The sequence below is a fragment of the Dipodomys merriami genome, unplaced genomic scaffold (assembly GCF_024711535.1).
Source record: "Dipodomys merriami isolate MVZ:Mamm:240054 unplaced genomic scaffold, mDipMer1.0.p SCAF_63, whole genome shotgun sequence".
Taxonomy (NCBI): domain Eukaryota; kingdom Metazoa; phylum Chordata; class Mammalia; order Rodentia; family Heteromyidae; genus Dipodomys; species Dipodomys merriami.
The window spans coordinates 6536200-6554980 of record NW_027206213.1 but is presented as its reverse complement, the minus strand read 5'-3'; positions in this window follow the sequence as shown (position 1 = coordinate 6554980).

The following is an 18781-nucleotide window of genomic DNA, read 5'->3' as shown; positions in this document are numbered from 1 at the left end:
TTACTGAGGTTTGTGCAGCTTCTATTTTTGCATGCATCTCTTGTTTGATACCCTGTATCTCTTTGGATAGTTCATCCTTGTGCTCTTTCAATTTCTGATCAATTTCTCGCTTTATTTCTTGAGTCATTGCCTCCAGCAACCCTTGGAAGTAGCCTTTGTCTTCCATTCCTGCTTTGCTCCCACTGGGGCTCTCCCCTGTGTGGCTGCTGGCTTTTGAGGTGGGCTTGCTGTCCTGGGTGGTAGTAAACCTTGTGATTTTTCTCTGTGATTTTCGCATGGAGGTTCAGGAGACTGCTCTTCAATTTTGTTTTGGTGTGTCTGTCTTTGCTTGGTTGCTGATTCTGTATTGGTAGAGAGAGTCTGTGCCTGATCTGGGTTCTGTTGGGAGCCTATTTCCAGCTGCTATTCTGACTTAGGATTCTCAGCTCTCTGCTGTAGATTGCTGGCAGTTCCCGCCTTTGGAAGGGTTGAGCAGCCTAGACTGCTTGTGTTTGCTCCTACGGGTGCTCTTGTGAAGAACAGATGCTCTGGATGCACTCTCCCAAATGCTGGAGTCTGCTATGAGCTCCTGATGTGTTTTTGTTTATTTGTTTTGGGCTGGTTGTGGGCTTGAACTCTAGGTTTGGGTGCTGTCCCTCAGCTTTTCAGCTCAAGGCTGGCACCCTACCGTTTGAGCCACAGCACCACTTCTGACCCTTTTTGCTTTTGTGATGCTGAGGAATCAGATCCAGGGCCTCATACATCCAAGACTATCACTCTATTGCTGAGCCACCTTAACAGTCTGAACTCCTGCTTACTATCAGGTGCTGGCAGCCTGTGTTGCCCAATTCTCAGTCTAGGGTATATGGGTGGAGTTTTGGTGGGGTTTGGGCTTCTCTTGTCCTGGGCCTCCAGGTCTTTTGTTGTCACATGCGTGCTTCCCGGGGTAGTGTTGTTTCCTGGTTTTCTCCCCTCTGTTGAGGCGTATGCTCAGCTTTTTACTTCAATTGGGAGGAGTTGGTTGTGTTGTTCAGGCGCCGGATCCCCGGGCCTGGTTCCGGCCCCAGCCTGGAGCGCGCTTGTTAGGCCTGTGCTGATGTGTATACCACCTAGGTTATGCAGCCTGGGGGACACAGTTCGAATTTCTTCTACTGTTGGTAGTCTTGACCCAGGGGCGCTGTTCCTGGCTTGGGCATTTAAGCTCCCTTCCAGGGGTGCTCTTGCTCTAGCCTGGCCAGCTGAGTGTGCTCCACGGGCTGGTGGAGCTCTCAAACAGTTCCCAGTTTTAGTGGGTCCTGTGGTCATGGTGCTGGGGTAGGGAGTCTAGGTCAGGGTCTGGGGATTCCCTCCAGCTCTGGTCTCCCTTGAGGGATACACTTCCCCTGTGGGGTACTCACCCTGGAGCTGGTTGTTTCTGTGTGGTGTAGGTCGTCAGTTGTTGTTGCAATCCGGGCTGGGTTGGGCGGTGGTGGCTCTGTGTGATTCTTTTCTGTCTCTGCCTCTGTCGAAGCTGTCGGGTCAAGAGTGTCCACGCTCAGGCAGCTTCTTCTCGGTACCTCTGGGGCCTGAGTGACCCCGCCGGGTCGTTGTGATCGTGATCGGGCGGGCGGGTGGTTTGCAGACAGGACCCTTTGTCGCACTGCTGGCGCCGAGCGGCTTTGGCGGGATGGAACCTCTCTGCTCGGGTGGAGAGTGCTGGATCGTTGCGATCGCGATCAGGCGGGCCGGGTGGTCTGCTGGCAGGTCCTTTTGTCACTCTGCTGATGCCGAGCAGCTTTGGTGGGATGGAGCCTCTCTGCTCGGGTGGAGAGTGAGGGGTGGGGGTGGGATCCTCGTGGAGACTCCCGGCTGGTAGGTTTCTCTGTTCCTGGCGATCTGCTGTTCTGCAAACCAGTACCTGATGTTCTGAAAGCGGCCCCCTGTGTCTCTGCTGTGTCTCTGGGGCTCCCCCAGCCCCCGCCGGGGCCGGCTGGCCGGCGGCTTGGCGCACTGCCGCGCGCAGCCAGTAAAGGTTGGGGGAGGGGTCTTCGCTTTTCTCTGTTTTGAAATTCTTCTTTTTCTCTCTTTCTTTTTTTGTTATTCTCCGCCTCTGGTTTTTCTCTGAGTGTTCGTCTTTTTGTTGTTGTAGGTCTCTTGGGGAGATTAAGCGTAGGAACTCGAACTCTCTTTTTGGTTGGAGAGAGCTGTGGCGTTTCCCTACTGCCCCGTGGCCATCTTGGTCCCCCCTCTTCGAAAAGCTTCTTTTTTGAAAGAAGAAAATCCTAGGTAGAAACATTCGTAGTGGAAGCTATAAAGTATCAACAATACTAAGGTCACTTTGCTTCCCCCACACAAAGAAAGTTTTGGTCATCTTTGGTTGCTTCTTTTTTCTTGAGGAAGTCATCCACACCAATCTGAATTCTTTTGTCTTCGAGCAAATTTCCTGCTGTGTTAGCTGCCACTCCTAGTTCCCTTCCCAGATCACTAGAGCAGGACATGGTTCACCCAGATTTCAGGGAGATCTTGCTCTGACTCTGATGAGAGAAAGCATTGACATCAACATTTAAATCTGCTTTTTAAATGGCTTCTAAAAGAAATAAAAACTTTTCTTTGCATTAAAGTTTCTAGCTAGGCTTCTTTTTTTTTTTTTTTTTTTTGCTGGTTGTGGAGCTTGAACTCTGGGCCTGGGCACTGTCCTGAGCGCTTCAGCTCAAGGCTAGCACTCTACCACTTGAGCCATAGCACCCACTTCCAGCTTTTTCTGTGTATGTGGTGCTGAGGAATCGAACCCAGGGCCTCATGCATGCAAGGCAAGCGCTCTACCTCTGAGCCACGTTCCCAGCCCCCTAGCTAGGCTTCTTAACCTTGCAGAACTATAGGTGACATTGGAAGAACTCAGCATCTAAGGGGACCTTAGAGGCAACTTGAGGGAAAATGTAGGCCACTTGACTGCAGATTGGGGGTTAAATGAGGAACTCTGTTTATACTTGGAGCTGGCTTTGGATGAAGAAGCTTCCAGAGTGAGACATGAGTGGCTTACTTTGACTCTAGAGGACTATTAACACTTAAACACAATATAAATACTATAGAGACAGTTGTGATACTGCACTGTTCAGGGAATGATCATGGGATAAAGTAAGTTTGTATGTAATCAGTACTGATGGATTGAAAATATTTTCTATCCATATTGGTTGCATCTGTAGATGTGGAACCCACTGGATAACATGACTGTTCATTGTCCAGTTAGTGAAGAGTCTTCATATAGTCTAGATAGCATCTAGTCAGGCTCTTTATTGAAGGAACTGCTTCTGCCCATTTCAGATATCTCACAGTGGAAGAGCAATGTTGTTATTACTTCCTTTTCTATGGACCTTTGAGTTTTCTCTTTAAACACTACAGATCTATGTTCCTTACTGTACACTACACTGGGAGAGCCATGCTGCTGCTGCTGCGTCTACCATGCCTCCTTCGGGTATTCTTTCAGAGGTTGTTCTGAGCTTCACTGATGACCACAAATTCTCTTCTAACTCAGGGTGTGTAGGAATGTGCCAAAGTGTCCTTTTCTTTCTGGTCATATTACATTTTCTAATAGGGATTTGATAGCAAAAAGAAAGCACAGGAAACCATCTTTTAATTTTGTTTTAAGCTCATTAGTTTATAATCACCATATTTCTGGGATCTGATCAGCTTCGATGTCTACTGTAGCTCTGCCTTCCAAACCCTGCCACCAGAAAGGAGAATAACTTCTATATCTTATATAGTTCTGAGGTTTTGAGTGCAGATAGTCATATGTCACCTACGAATAATGAGTGTTTATTAGAAAATCCTAGTCCTCCTGTATGAGATCCAGCTGCAAAGAGCCATGAGATCAAAGAAAGAGGCAGACAAATCCAGGATTGCAGGGAGACAAATGGATCCCAGTACCCAAAAGGTTTTACTAGGTAAATGTATGCCATGCTGACCAGAATATACTTGATCTTTCTCAAAAAAAAAGTTCAAATGTCAGTTAAGAAACAAACAGGCATCATTGTCTAGCAGCTCAGCTGACTGTCCTAACAATTTTGTTTGTTCTTTAGTGCTTGAGAGGCAAGCTAGGGTCAACTTGTAGTTAATATGGTGGCTACAACCAAGATGGCTGTAGTTGTGTCAAGCTGGATCCCTAAAGCTTTATATGTTTCTATCCATGTATATATGTTCATTTATTTTATTCTTGCTTTATTTCTATTTTATTACTGTTAGAAAACTCATTGTTAGCCCTTTTTAAGTAAAAGTATTTAAGGCTGTAATTTCTCAATAAATATTACTTTAATGGCATTGGTAGTATTTTTATCATTACATATTACAAGTATTTTTAAATTTCCATTATAGTTTCTTCTTTGCTCCATACATTAGCTAGAAAAAGAGATTTCTATTTCTTATATGTGGACTTTTGTATTTATCCTTTTGATATTGATTTCTTAGTTGCATTATGATCAGAAACTGTGATCTGCATGATTTTACTCTCTTTACAATAGTTGAGATTTGTTTTGTAACACAGCATGTGCTCAGTTTTCAAAAATACTTGTTGGTTGAAAAGAATGTGTGTTCTCCAATCATTAGGTAGATATGGTGTTCTGTACTTTATTCAGTTACCGCCAGCTTGATAATTGTGTTCTTCTAATCTTCTATCTTATTAGTGATTTTATCAACTTGATCTAGGTATTTACAAGTTTAGAGAGCTCTTACATCTTCTTGCAGAACCAAACCTTTTATTTTTTTGAAATGATTCTCTTTATTTCTCATAAAGCTTTTTTTCCTTATAGTTTATTTTTTCTGATACTTATATAATACCAATTTCTTTCCATAGTCTGCATAGTATAATTCATTCATACTCTTATTCTCATTTATTCAAAATCCTTTTAAATGCAAGCAAAAACCATATATCTGAGTTCTTTAAAAGATATATAGTACTTGTAATTGACAGATGCTGGTGGCTCACACCTGTAATCCTAACTGCTCAGGAGGCCAAGATCAGAAGATCCCATTATGAAGCCAGCCGGGGCAGGAAAGTCTATGATAGTCTTTTCTCTAATAAACTACCAAAAAACCTCACAAAACCCCCAAAACAACAAAAAAAACACCCCTAAAAAACCCAGAAGTGGAGCTATGGCTCAATTGATAGAGCACCAGCCTTGAGCAAAAGAGCTCAGGGACAGTGCCCAGAGCCTGGGTTCAAGCCCTAGAACTGGCACATCAATAATATATCTATAGTATCTGTAATAAATGTCTGGCTTGTAAATTTAGAAGTTAATTTATTTCTAGTGGGTTTAATTTCTGACCTATTTAAATTTATTTCTACAATCTTATTTCATAATTTTATGTGTCTTGAACCTTTTTTTTCCATTTTATTTTATTTATTTTTTTTTTTGTGAACATACTGTACAGAGGGGTTACAATTACATGGGGAGGATAATGTGTACATTTCTTATCAAGCATTGCAGCCTCCTCCTTTGTTTACCCTTCACATTCTTTACCAGCCTGTCTTGAACCTTTTTTGTGTGTCTTGAACCTTCAATGTTTTATTTTCCCTCCTTTCTCACTTAAATTTTTATTGATTATTTTTCTCCTTTCCTTTTTAACTTTTTTAGTTACAAAGTTATATATACTCTTTTGTTGGTTATGCATAGTTAATGTTTCTACCATCTTCCTAAGCAATAAACATTCTAGCTTTGATGGTCTCTCCAAATTTAAATGCTATTGACTGTTGTATGTTTGATTCCTATTTTTTTAATTCCTTAAGAGATCATTATTTTTCTTTACTCTAAAACTAATTTATAGTCAGCCACATAGTTAGCACTCTCCTTACCCCCCAATCTTGTGTTCAGCTCTGTTCTTCCCTGTTTCCCTTCTTCCCGACTAAAGAAAAGCCTTTAGAATTTCCCATAGAGGGGGTCTAATCATGGCAATAGTCTTTGTTTCTCAGTTTCTATTTGTTTGAAAAGTCATTGCCATTGTTTTTGAAAAATAATATACAAATTTAGTTTGTCAATAATTTTCTTTCAGCATATTTAAAGTTATAGGCTTGTTCTGGGTTTCCCAGTTGTTAAGAGGTCTGCCTTGGTGGTTTTTGTCCATATTTTATTCTTCTTGGAGGCTTCTCATTTTTCCTCTTTGTTTTCTATTATTCTATAGTTCTACTATGCTAAGTGTGAACTTCCTCTTATTTATCCTTATTGAGCTAGTTGTATTGTCAGATGCAATGTATTTGCATCTTGACGAAACACCAACACAGGCATGACTAACAAAAGAGAAAAGTTTATTACCTGAAGCAGGTAAGTAGTGCATGAGGTATTTCTAAGGCAACACTGCCCTGAAACACAGGAAGTGTGGGGATATTGTTTAGTCTCTACATACTTATATAGGCAAGCACTGTAGGGGTAGCATTTCCTGAGCTTGATTAGCGTAAGATCATAACTTAACACTTGGTACTGAAAATGCATAAATAAAGGATTTTGCCCTTAAAAGTGTTTGCCTTACTTAGCAGGTAACAGTGGGGTAATAGTGATTTGCCATTTCTGGAACATTTTCAGTTGCTATTGCTTCAGTTCTAGAGTTTAACCTTTTCTTCCTCCCCTCTGCAGTACAAATGTGGGCTGCAAGGCTGTGAGGGTTGGCCATGTTACAAATACCCGGGGGAGAATATTTTTGTCCCTCTGTGTTGTTTCAAGGCAGGCAATTTTCCTTACAATTCTCAGGGGCAAAGGAAGGCAGTAGGTTTATTTGTAACGCATCCTCACACAAAGCAAACAGTCTTTGGACTCAGTTTTATGTAGACATGGAAGGGTCCATAGTTGTTCTTCGCTTTATATGCAATTTGACTACCATATTCATTCATGAGACAAATGTTCTTCAGGCCAAAGCCTCTGTAGGCTTCTGCTCATCTCTGGGGTTCTCACTGCATTTAATGTTTTTTAGGTTTTAAAAAAAATCTTCAGCCAGTATAAAAATGTATTTCCAAGATTAAACAGTACTTCATTGGCCCTTTGTAGTAGTCTTCCAAGAAAACTAATTTGTCACATTCTAGCAATAGAAATCCTTGTTTTTGGCCCTGCCTGAAGGTTAAAGTTGATTTCCAGGCTTCCTCCAGTTCTCCCTCTCTCCTTATTCCACTGAGACAGAATGATTCATCCCCACTATTTTGTTGTTCCTTACCAATTATCCCTGAACTCTGCCTATATATTCATTTGCTGTTTCATCACACATTTGGTCATTTAAAACAATACATACTTATTAAGTTCTAAAAGACAGAATCTAAAATCTACAGGGCTAAAATTGAGGTATTATCAGGTTAAAGTTGATGTATCAGTAGGTACCCATTTGTGTGTGTGTGTGTGTGTGTGTGTGTGTGTGTGTGTTGTTTGTTTGTTTCTCCCAGCTCCTGGAGGCTGCCTGCATTCCTTGGATTGTGATCCCTTCCCCATGTACTCCCAACCCATGTTCCCATTCTTACATCCACTCTTCCCTCTTCTCCACTCAAAGCTCACTCTGTTCATCCGCTCACTACTTGAGCTACAGCTCCACTTCTGGTTTTCTAGTGGTTTTTTTCTAGTGGTTTTTTGGAGATAAGAGTCTCACAGACTTTCATGCATGGGCAGGCTTTGAATGGGCGATCCTCAGATCTCAGCCTCCTCAGTAGCTAGGATTACAGGCATGAACCACCCGTACCTGGCCACTTCCTGTTTTCTGGTGGTTATTTGGAGATAAGAATGACAAGGACTTTCCTGCCTGGGCTTCTGCCTTCTTTTTTTAAATTTTAATTGAGATTAAGTGATTACATAAATTTCACAAATTTCACAGTATTATGAGATAGTGATTATTAGTTAAAGTCACATTTTAACCTTTACTAGACAAATTGTCATTTGGTCTACAAAGTTTGTGAATTCTAGGAGCTTTGACAATATAACTATTTCTTCCACATCGGGTGATATGTACATTTCTTTCCTTTTGCTTAGTGTAAACTGTTCCCTCTTCTCATTCCGTCTCTACCATCACTTGGTTTGCGTAGTTTGTGTTCATCAATGTCCAGTGCTGCTGGTGGGCCCCTCTGTTGTATATTTTCCCGTTTCCCTCTGATTCAGTGTCCTCCTCCTAGCTTCCCTCAGATGTGCACATACATATACCATATATGTGGTCAAGAACATGGACTCATTTAGTCATGATACAACGAAATGAGTGGAGATCCTTTGTTTCTCAAGTCCTGTTTACTTTGTCATATCTTGCATTTTGGATTCAACATCCACATTCAATATCCACATCCACATGGTCTAGGGAGACCATGTGCTGTTTGTCTGTTTGTTCTAGGTTTACCTTGCTCAAAATGTTTTTTTTTCTAGTTCCATCCATTTCCCTGTGAATACCATTATTTTGTCCTTTCTAATGATTGCCTTCCTTTCTAAAGACACTTGTGATTACATTTGGATACTCCAAGACCATCTCTCTATCTCAAGACTCCCTAACTTAACAGAGTCTGCAAAGTTCCTGCAAAGATAACATTCACAAATTCTAGGAATTATAATCTGGATGTCATTTGGTATCAATTTTTTTCAATTTCTAATCTTCATTTCCAGACTCAAATGTTCAATTTATTTCCCAACATCTCCTATTAGGAGTCTCAAGGTCTCTCCTGCCCGGGCTGGCTTTGAACCACGATCCTCAGATCTCAGCCTCCTGAGAAGCTAGGATTACAGGCGTGAGCCACCAGCGCCCGGCAGAAGTTTTGGCTTATGATCACCTGTTATGGCCCTGTTGTGTTTGGGCCAGGGGTAAGACAGAATACCATTGTGGGGAGCATGTGGGAAAGAAAAGCTACTCCCCTCATTGCAGCCAGCAAGCAAAAAAGGATGGAGAAGGGAAGAGTCTAGGGACAGAATATACTTTTTTTTTTTTTTGGTCTGTCTAGGCCTGGGTGCTGTCCCTTAGCTCTTCAGCTCAATGCAAACACTCTACCACTTGAGCCACAGTACCACTTCCAGTTTTCTGGTGGTTTATTGGAGATAAGAGTCTCATGGACTTTCCTGCCTGGGCTAACTTTGAACCACAATTCTCAGATCTCAGGCTCCTGAATAGCTAGGATTAGAGGCATGAGACACTGGTGCCCGGCTAGAATATACTTTTAAGAGCACACCGCTACGGACCTCCAACTAGACTCTACCTCCTAAAGTACCCACCACCTCCCAATAGGTCACTGAATTATAAATTCATCAATGGATTAACTCACTGATGACGTCAGAGCCCTCATTATCTAACCACCTCTCAAAGTGTCACCACTGAACACTGCTGCATTAGGGATTAAGCCTTCAACACATGAGTTTTTTTGAAACACACTTCTAATCTAAACTATTACATGCAAATTCAGCCAATCACAGATGTAAAGTATTATTATTTTTTTAAATAAAAAAGGTGTGTCTGAGTCTAGCAGGTGGCTCATGGCTGTAATCTTAGCTACTCAGGAGGATAAAATCTGAGGATCAGGGTTTGAAGTCAGCCCAGGCAGCAATGTCTGTGAGATTTTTTTTTTGGGGGGGGGGTCCAGTCATGGGGCCTGAACTCTGGGCCTGAGCGCTGTCCCTCAGCTCTTCAGCTCAAGGCTAGTGCTCTACCACTTGAGCCACAGCGCCACTTCTGGCTTTTTTCTTTTTGCTTATGTGGTGCTGAGGAATCGAACCCAGGGCCTCAGGCATGCAAGGCAAGCACTCTACCACTGCGCCACCTTCCCAGCTTTGTCTGTGAGATCTTATCTCCAATAAATTACCAAAAATAGCTGGAGATTGAACTGTGGCTCAAGAGGTAGAGCACTAACCTTGAGCAAAAAAGCTCAGGACAGCACCCAGTCCTTGAGTTTAAGCCCCAGGACTAGGAGCTTGAAAAAAAAAGTTTTTTTTGTATGTATTGAATGTGTACTTTTCCTTATCATTCTTCCCTATATAAAAAAATATAACAACTATGTACAAAATACATTGCACTGGGTATTATAAGTAATGTAGAGATGATTTAAAATATACAGGAGGAGATAGCTAAGTTATATGCCAATAATATGCTAATTTTGGAAAGTGACTTGAGCACTTGCAGATTTGCAGGGGTCTTGGAACCAATCCCAGAAGATACCCAGTAACACTATGCTTTTTTAAAAAAAATTAGTTATTTTAAGTCCTCATAGATAAATCAACATTTCTCAATTGGCCCATAATTTTGTACTGGTTTTTTTAAAAATGAGATTATTCTTATGAACAGGGACCTTGCACAAAATATTTGTTTGTGGCTCTACATGTCCTGATAGCTGTTATACACAGATACTTTTGAATACTCTTTAATTGCTACCTAAATTTTAGAAATTTTGTTTTATGTGTACTCAATATTTGACATAGGCCATTTTTAAATAAAAAGAAACACACAGTAGAGGAGGTAGAACTAGCAGAGAAAGTTCAAATGAGCAGTTAGGGGTTAGAAGAAAACAAACCTAGAGAAATAAAAAATATTTCTGAATAAACGATGGATGAATGACCACGAGAAAGTTAGGAGAGGTTTAGGGCATGAGATATGATTGTATTTATAACTCAGGTTGTTGAATTGTGTATTGATTATATATAAGATCTGAATTAATTTAGATAATCCTGCTCCCTTGAACCAAAAGCATTTAATACCATCCATAATACCAATCCAAGGTATTATATTCCAAACCATAATCATCTCATAATGCTTTGAAAAACTTTTTTTGGTAAAAAAAAGTAGCATATTGTACTTAAGATAATAAAAAGTTTAGGATTATACTATTCTAAAATACTGCCATCATTTAGGAACTATAAACATTTTCATTTACTTTAATGGTTTTCCTTTTAAAATTTTGTCCTAATTTAAAGTAAGCTCATGAAGATAAACAAAAATTGATGTGTATATAATATCGTCTCCTTTAGTTAGCTATTTTGCTTTTATGGTTGGCTGGTAAATAGTCTGTTTATAGAATACTCAGCGAATGATGAAAGTTTTATCTTGTACTTTTTTTTGGTCTCTTCAGTAGATTACCAAACCCTCTTTTTCTTTAAAAAAGTAAAGTAAAAAGATTTAAATGGATTTTTTTCCATCAATTGTTTCTTACACCTTAGGAATTTTTTTTGGAACTTTTGAAGGGTTGTCTGCACCGTAAAGTTATGGTCTCTTCTGTATCAGGGGAATCTCACTACAACCTTTTGGAATGCCTAGGAATCTCCCTTCCCCTTCATTATCTTTAGTAGCTATTCTAAACTTTAAGCTCACACCCATTTTTAGCCTCCCCTTCTCCTTTTATTCATAGTAAATGAATTTGCTTCCTCTCCCTATCCTTCTTACACACACACACACACACACACACACACACACACACACACACACACATTATACATATAGGCTTCCTGATAAATATCCAATCTTTACCACCATCAAAGTTATCTTCTCCCCTTTCCTCCCATTTCATTCTAAGTAGAATTTTTCATTCTATTCATGACAAACTATTTGAGTATGTTCTGATCTAACCTCTTCCTCATATTCTCTACCATCTTCTCCTGTGTCCCATACATGTTCTACAATTTCATCCTCCCTGATTGTTCTTTTCTACCAACATACAAATACTTACATAATAATTGAGCTCATGTATTATATACACATATATAATTCTTTCTTAGGGCAAATAATTCCTCAACCCAGGTCCCCTTCAAAACCAGTAAACATGTGCTATGAACTGCATGTCCCTAGCAAATAATGTCTACTAGGATTGACCATTGTACAACCTGAACAACTCTATGCCGTGTCCTTCTTCACATTACCCATGTCCCCTTCCTTTCGAGTCATGGTGGTGGTAAGAAAATTCTGCTTCATTATTTTCTACTTCCTCATATCTGACCACAAGCTGGCTTTTTTGCATATCACCTCACTGTACCCTCAGATGCTAAAGCCCACAGTCACTTATAGACAAATTGAATACACATCTTTCTGTTTTTATCTTGCCCAACTATTATTTGAGTCAACAAACCATTCCTTTCTTGACACTCCTTCTGTAACTTACATCTTGCTGTTCCTTTCTCTTACTTCATTGGACAGGCCTTAGATTCCTTCAAGGAGATTCCTTCTTTGATGTGAGAGTTACACGTCCTAGGTCTCTCTCCTCTTCACCTATTTCAGCTGTGCGGCAACATAGTTGAAATATTTGTCATTCCTTTTAATGACATCACATTGTGAGACAGATTTTTTTTTGTTTTTGTTTTTGTGCTGGTCCTGGGGCTTGAACTCAGGACTTGGGCATTGTTCCTTAACTTTTTCCCTCAAGGCTGTCACTCCAAGCCATAATTCTACTTTTGCCTTTTTGCTGGTTAATTGGAGAAAATTCTTATAGGCCTTTCTGTCTGGGCTGGCCTCAAACTGTGATCCTTACATCTCATCCGCTTGAATAAATAGGAGGTACTGGCACTGACTAAATCTGGTAGTTTTGAGAGTTGGTGTAGAGAGAAAAGGGTAAGATATAATATAATACAATATACTCTTGGAAATTCCTACCATATCTTCACAATTTTTCTTTTGGTGTCAGAAGAGATAATTGCTGGCACCAGTGGCTCACACTTGTAATCCTAGCTAACTCAGGAGGCTGAGATCTGAGGTCATGGAAAGTCTGTGAGACTCATCGCCAATTAACCAACAGAAAACTCTTTTTTGTTATTATGGCTCTGTAGAAGAATTTGAAATCCAGTATTGTGATAGTGACTGCATTGCTGCCTTTTTTTTTTTTTTTTTTTTTTTTTTTTGCCTAAAATTGCTTTGGCTTTCTGTGTCTCTTGTTGTTCCCTATGAGTTTTTGGACTGTTTTCTCTACCTTGGTAAAGAATGCCATTGGGATTTTGATGGGGATTGCATTGAATTTGTCTATCATTTTTGGCAGTGTGGCTATTTTCATGATATTGATTCTACCTATCCATGAACATGGAAGATCTTTCCATTTCCTAGTGTCCTCTTTGATTTTTTTTTTTTAGATTTGTATAGTTTTTGCTATAAAGATATTTTACATCTTTGGTTAGGTTAATTTACAAGTATTTTATTTTTTGGAGGCTATTATAAATGGGGTTTGTTTTCATGATTTCCCTTTCTGCTTGTACGTTGTTGGCATACAGAAATGCTACTGATTTTTTTTTTTCCTTTTTGGTCGGTTGTGGGGCCTGAACTCTGGGCCTGGGCGCTGTCCCTCAGCTCTTCAGCTCAGGGCGAGTGCTCTACCACTTGAGCCACAGTGCCACTTCTGGCTTTTTCTGCTTATGTGGTGTGGAGGAACCAAACTCAGGGCCTCATGCAAGCAAGGCAAGCACTCTACCACTGAGCCACCTTCCCAGCCCAAATGCTACTGATTTTTGTGGGTTAATTTTTTTTTTTTTTGGTCAGTTGTGGGGCTTGAATGTGGGTTAATTTTGTATCCTGGTACTTTGCCAAAGTGTTTGATTTTCTCTAGGAGTTTGGGGGTAGAGTTTTTTGGGTCCCTTAGGAATAAGATAATGTCATTTGCAAATAGGGATAGTTTAATTTCTTCTTTCCCTAAGTGAATACATTTTATAAGGTATATTAAGTAGGTAGGTTTCATTAGGTAGCCAATGAAGAGATTACCACGTGCTATTCATGCAGGAAAAGAAGTTTACTTACTGAACTGCTGCCCCAGCCATGCATGGTGGAGAGGCGATGGCCGAAGAGGGGAGGCCCACCCCCAGGCCAGGACTTATCTATGCCAGGGACAGGAAGAGGTGAGGCCAGGTGGGGGAAAGCTGTGGCCACATTGGGTCTTGATGTGCCCTCAGGGCCTGGGACCCTCCTATGGTCAGTTGGGAGGCCTGACCAGAAGCTGCCCAGGATGTAACTTAGCAGGAAGGGAAGGTGACTGCTTCCTTGTGTGCCAGTTACCTAGGTAACAGATACTGGGTGGAAACTTAACTGAGAGGTACTGAAGTGTCTGCATAGGGCCTGCATGGCCTGGGGCAGACCTTACACCTGTAATCTCCTTTTTTTCCTGTACATCTTTTTAAAAGATGCAAATCCATTTATATTAATATTTTCTAGAACTAATTCTCTCTGCTCCCCCCACTTTACCTCTGAAAGTGCTCCCTTTTCTCTTATTGCCTGGGAAAATGATACCTTTGTTCAAGCACCCAAGCCAAATGCCTATGAATCATTCCTTCATCTTCTTTCCATCAGCATTCACATTCCATCAATAGCCAAGTCATATTTATTTTACAAGCTTAAAACTATTCAAATCCATTCCTTTTTCTACCTCTCTATCTCTCTGCTATTGCCTCACTCCATTCTCCTGCCATGTGCTGTCTTTTCCAAGAATTATTGCAAAAGCTTTAGATTGACTCCTGCTCTATCTAATCCTTATTTTATTCTATTTTTGGAAACAAGACAGAAACAGTGTTGAGGGTTCTTCTAATTTGATGCCAAAGCATTATTTAATAGATCTATCTGATAATTATTTAATTATTGGAATTTATAAGGTAAGAATATATATGTTGTGTAGTTGCATGTAAACTTGTAGATTATTTTCCCAATAGAGATGCAAACAGTTTATTTTGTAGAAAAGATAATCCTAATATTTCGTTGGCCTACAATTAGCCAGATCTATTACTAATTTAAAAAAGAATAAGCTTACTTTGTTACCTCTATGGCCTATATAAACTTTGTATTTCTCAAGGTCTTTGGGACCAGCTTACTCAAATTACTAGGTACTGCATTAGACCAGTGTCAATTAAAAAAAGTTATCTACAACTTTAATGTAAAGTTCCAACAATAGATAAACAATATGGAAAAAGACTCTTTAGCAAGGATCTTATCACAGAACTTGATGGTCAAACTTGTAAAGACAGTGATCAAGGGAACAAAAGACAAAGAAATGGTCAGTATAATTAGAAGAAAACAAAGAGTAAACCAACTAACCTCTTCTACCTATTGAAAGGAAAAATAAAAAAATAAATAATGAAACTTTGGTATCTTTCCTGTGAAGCTGACAACGTGGGGAGGGATCCAACTGCTACTAATGTAATGGTGCAGCAATATAATGCACAAGGTCAAGAATTTGAACAGATTCTGAAAGTCTTTCAATCATTGAGAACTGTAGAGTTAGAAATATGAATGCACTGAGATTTTAAAAGCTTGGTATTAAAAGTATACCTTGGTTTCTGGGTACTGATGGTTCACATCTGTAATCTTAGTTACTTCAGAGGCAGAGATTAGGAGATTGTGGTTCTAAACCAATTTGGGGGAGGGGAGGGGTAGAAATACTCTTCTTAACAGAAAAGGCTGGGTGTCACGGTGCTTGTGCCTTGTCATTCTCATGGCAGGAAGCATCAATAGGAGGACCCAGGTCAAGCTAGCCAGAAAAAACATGAGACCTTATTTGAAAAATAATCAGAGCAAAAAGAGCAAACCTTGCTATATAAATGTTATACTTTGTCACTTTCATTTCTTTTTGAGAATAACAGTATAAAGAGATATCTACAGCTTGCTCCGAATCATCTAAATATTCTAATAGTCAGTGGTGACTTCGACCTTAATCATGAGCTGCAAAGGTACTACTTCTATCTAGGATGTCTGATCTAGGCTCAACTCCAGGACCTCACCCATCCTTCACGCTGTGTTCTCCAATAATATTTAATTCCAATTGCATCGTTAACTTGGCAAGCAAGTTTGAATACAGTATTAAGATCTAGTAGAAAAAGGAGCAGCAAGGATAAAACATGCCAGACTGTGTCAGAAAAGCAACAGGAAGATTTGAATAATGCTTTGTGTTCAAGTCAGACTCAAGGTGGCTATCAAGTCCCACAGCTCTGCAGAGTGCTCTAGATGTTTTCCTGTTCCTTGGAAAAACAATCTGTAATAAGCATGTTTGTTTGAGAAAAAATGCCGTATTTGCTTGATTTGTTTTTGGTAACCATTTCCAAATTACTTTACATTTTGTACTTTGTTTGAGGGCAGAGTACATATCAGTCAGGATGTGTTCATAGCTGATGAATTTCCCAAAAGATTCTCATGAGGCCTGCCCAGCTTCCCAACAGTTTCTTGTGGTGGTTTCACTGGGAGGCCTGGACACTCCCCACTCTGCAGCCTTCTAGATCATACTGAGTTCAAGATTCCCATCAAGAAATTTTTTCAATCGGGCACTGGTGGCTCATGCCTGTAATCCTACCTACTCAGGAGGCTGAATTCCAAGGATCAAGGTCCAAAGGCTCCTGCGGCAGGAAAGTCTATGAGACTCTGATCTCCAATTAACCACCAGAAAACTGGAAAGTGGCGCTGTGGCTAAAAATGGCAGTACAATATCCTTGAGTAAAAAAGCTCAGGGACAGTTCCCAGGCCCTGGGTTCAAGCCCCACCAACAAAATCTTTCCCTAAGTTCTTTCCTCCTTTGGCACTGCCAACACAGATGGGAATATTCATTTTGTTTCTATTTGGGACTCCACAACACATATGTAGAGTCTTGAGGATTATCAACACTATGGGAAATCATTGTTTTTGTTTTTTTCCCCTTTTTTGAAATTAATTTACTTTATTGTTATAGAGCTGATGCACAGAGGGATTACAATTACGTGAGTCAGGTAATGAGTACATTTCCTTTCACACAGTGTCTCTGTTCTCTTACTCTCTCCCAACTTCTCTCTCCCATCTCCACCCATTAGTTATACAGTTCACTTTCATCAGTGTCAAGTGAGCTCCACTGCTGCAGCTTTTTACCTTTTTCCCTCAAGTTCTGTACCTTCCCCCTAGCCTTTCCAAAGGCATACACTTAAATGCACCATACATGTGTTAAAGAAGACAGAATCATGAAAAACTAAAAATGAAAAAGAACGGGAAAATAAAGAGTTCTCTTGTTTCCATATCTTGGAGTTTGTTTCAATATTTATATTATTTTATGTAAATATGAAGAAGCACTCAGGCATTGCCCATTTGTGTTTCTCTCCTCAGAGTCTCCTCTTTTGGCCTCACTATTTGTAGATAGAATCTTGTGTAAGTTATCATATCCCAGTGTCTTTTAGACCTAATTTCTACATTATCAAAGAGAACATGTACTGTTTGTCTCTCTGGGTTTGGCTTACCTCTCTTAACATGATTTATTCTAGTCCCATCCATTTCCCTGCAAATGACATTTTATTTTTTCTAATGGCTATGAAAAATTCCATTGTAAGTAGGTACCACATTTTTTGAATCCACACATCTATTATGGGGGCATCTAGGCTGTTTCCTTATCTTGGGTATTGTGAATGTACAGCAATGAACATGGATGTGCAGGTGTCCTCATTCTATCCTGGCTCATGATGTTCAGGGTAGATGTCCAGGAGTGGTATGGCTGGGCTGTAGGGAAGGTCTATGTTTACTTTTTTGAGGAAGCTTCAGACTGTTGTCCAGAGTTGTACTAGTTTCCATTCTCACCAACAGTACAGTAGGGTTTCTTTTTGCCCACATGCCCATCAACATTTGTTATTGTTTGATTTTACAATATTGGCCATGCTTACTGGGGCGAGATGGAATCTCAGTGTTGTTTGGATTTGCATTTCCTTTATGCCCAGGGATGATGAGCATTTCCTCATGTGTTTCTTTGCCATTTTTATCTCTTCTTCTGTGAAGTCTCTTCTTAACTCCCTTGCGCATTTAGTGCTTGACTTATGAGGTTTGGGAAGGGTTAGTTTCATGAGCTCCTTGTATATATTGGATATTAGGCCTTTGTCTGATAGAGTTCTGGTAAAAATCTTTGTTGGCTGTCTTTCTAGTTCAGTAACTATGTCCTTAGCTGTGCAGAAATGTTTTATTTTGACGTAGTCCTACTTGTCATGTCTCTCTTCTATTTGTTGTGCTTTTTGGACTCTATTCAAGAAATTTCTACCTATACTTACAAGTCCTAATGTTTCTTCTACTCTTTTGCTGAAGTTTCAAAGTTTTGGGTCTTTTATCCACTTTGAATTGATATTACTGCATGGTGACAAACCGGGATCCACTTTTAGTTTTCTGCATATGGGTGCCCAGTTTTCTTAACACCAATTATTGAAGAGGCTATTTTTTCCTACTGCATGTCTTTGGCTCCCTTATCAAATATCAGATAACTGTAGGAATATAAATTGTTTTATTTCTGGGTCTTGTTTTATTTCTGGGTCTTCTAATCTATTCCATTGATCTTTGGGTCTATTTTGTGCCAAATTTTATTATGACTCTGTAATAGGGTTTGAGGTCTGATATTGTAATATCACTTGCATTATTATTATTATTAGTGAGTTGCTTTAATTTCAAGATGATACAGAATTCAAGAGAACAAAGAGCAGACTCTGGAAGGACTCTAGCTGGGTTTACTTTAAATTCACAGCTGAGGTATGAATGGAAGACACAATGGCTAAGTAGAGACTGAGCCACTGTTGGATTTTGTTTTCAACGTTGTTCTTAATGTTCATAGAGTCCTAGATGAAACTTCTTTCTACCTATAGGTGTCAGAGATGTTATGACAGGAAACACAGATGTTTAATGGGAATGGAATCTGATGGACAAGGAACAGCTTATTTTATTTATTTTAATTTTTTGCCAGATTTCTTAATTCTACCTGTGGCCAGAGGTCTCTTCTTCGCTTTCAGTTCCTAGAGTTTCTTCTGCTCCTCTTTCTGTTTCCACTCCTCTTTCTCATCCATCTCCTTGGGCTGCTTCAGGGGCTTCTTGCCATGTTCATGGCTGGACATTGATGCCAGCCACACCTTCGCCAAGACCCTGATCGAAACTGGAAGCAGGGTGACCTACAGCTCTTGGAATT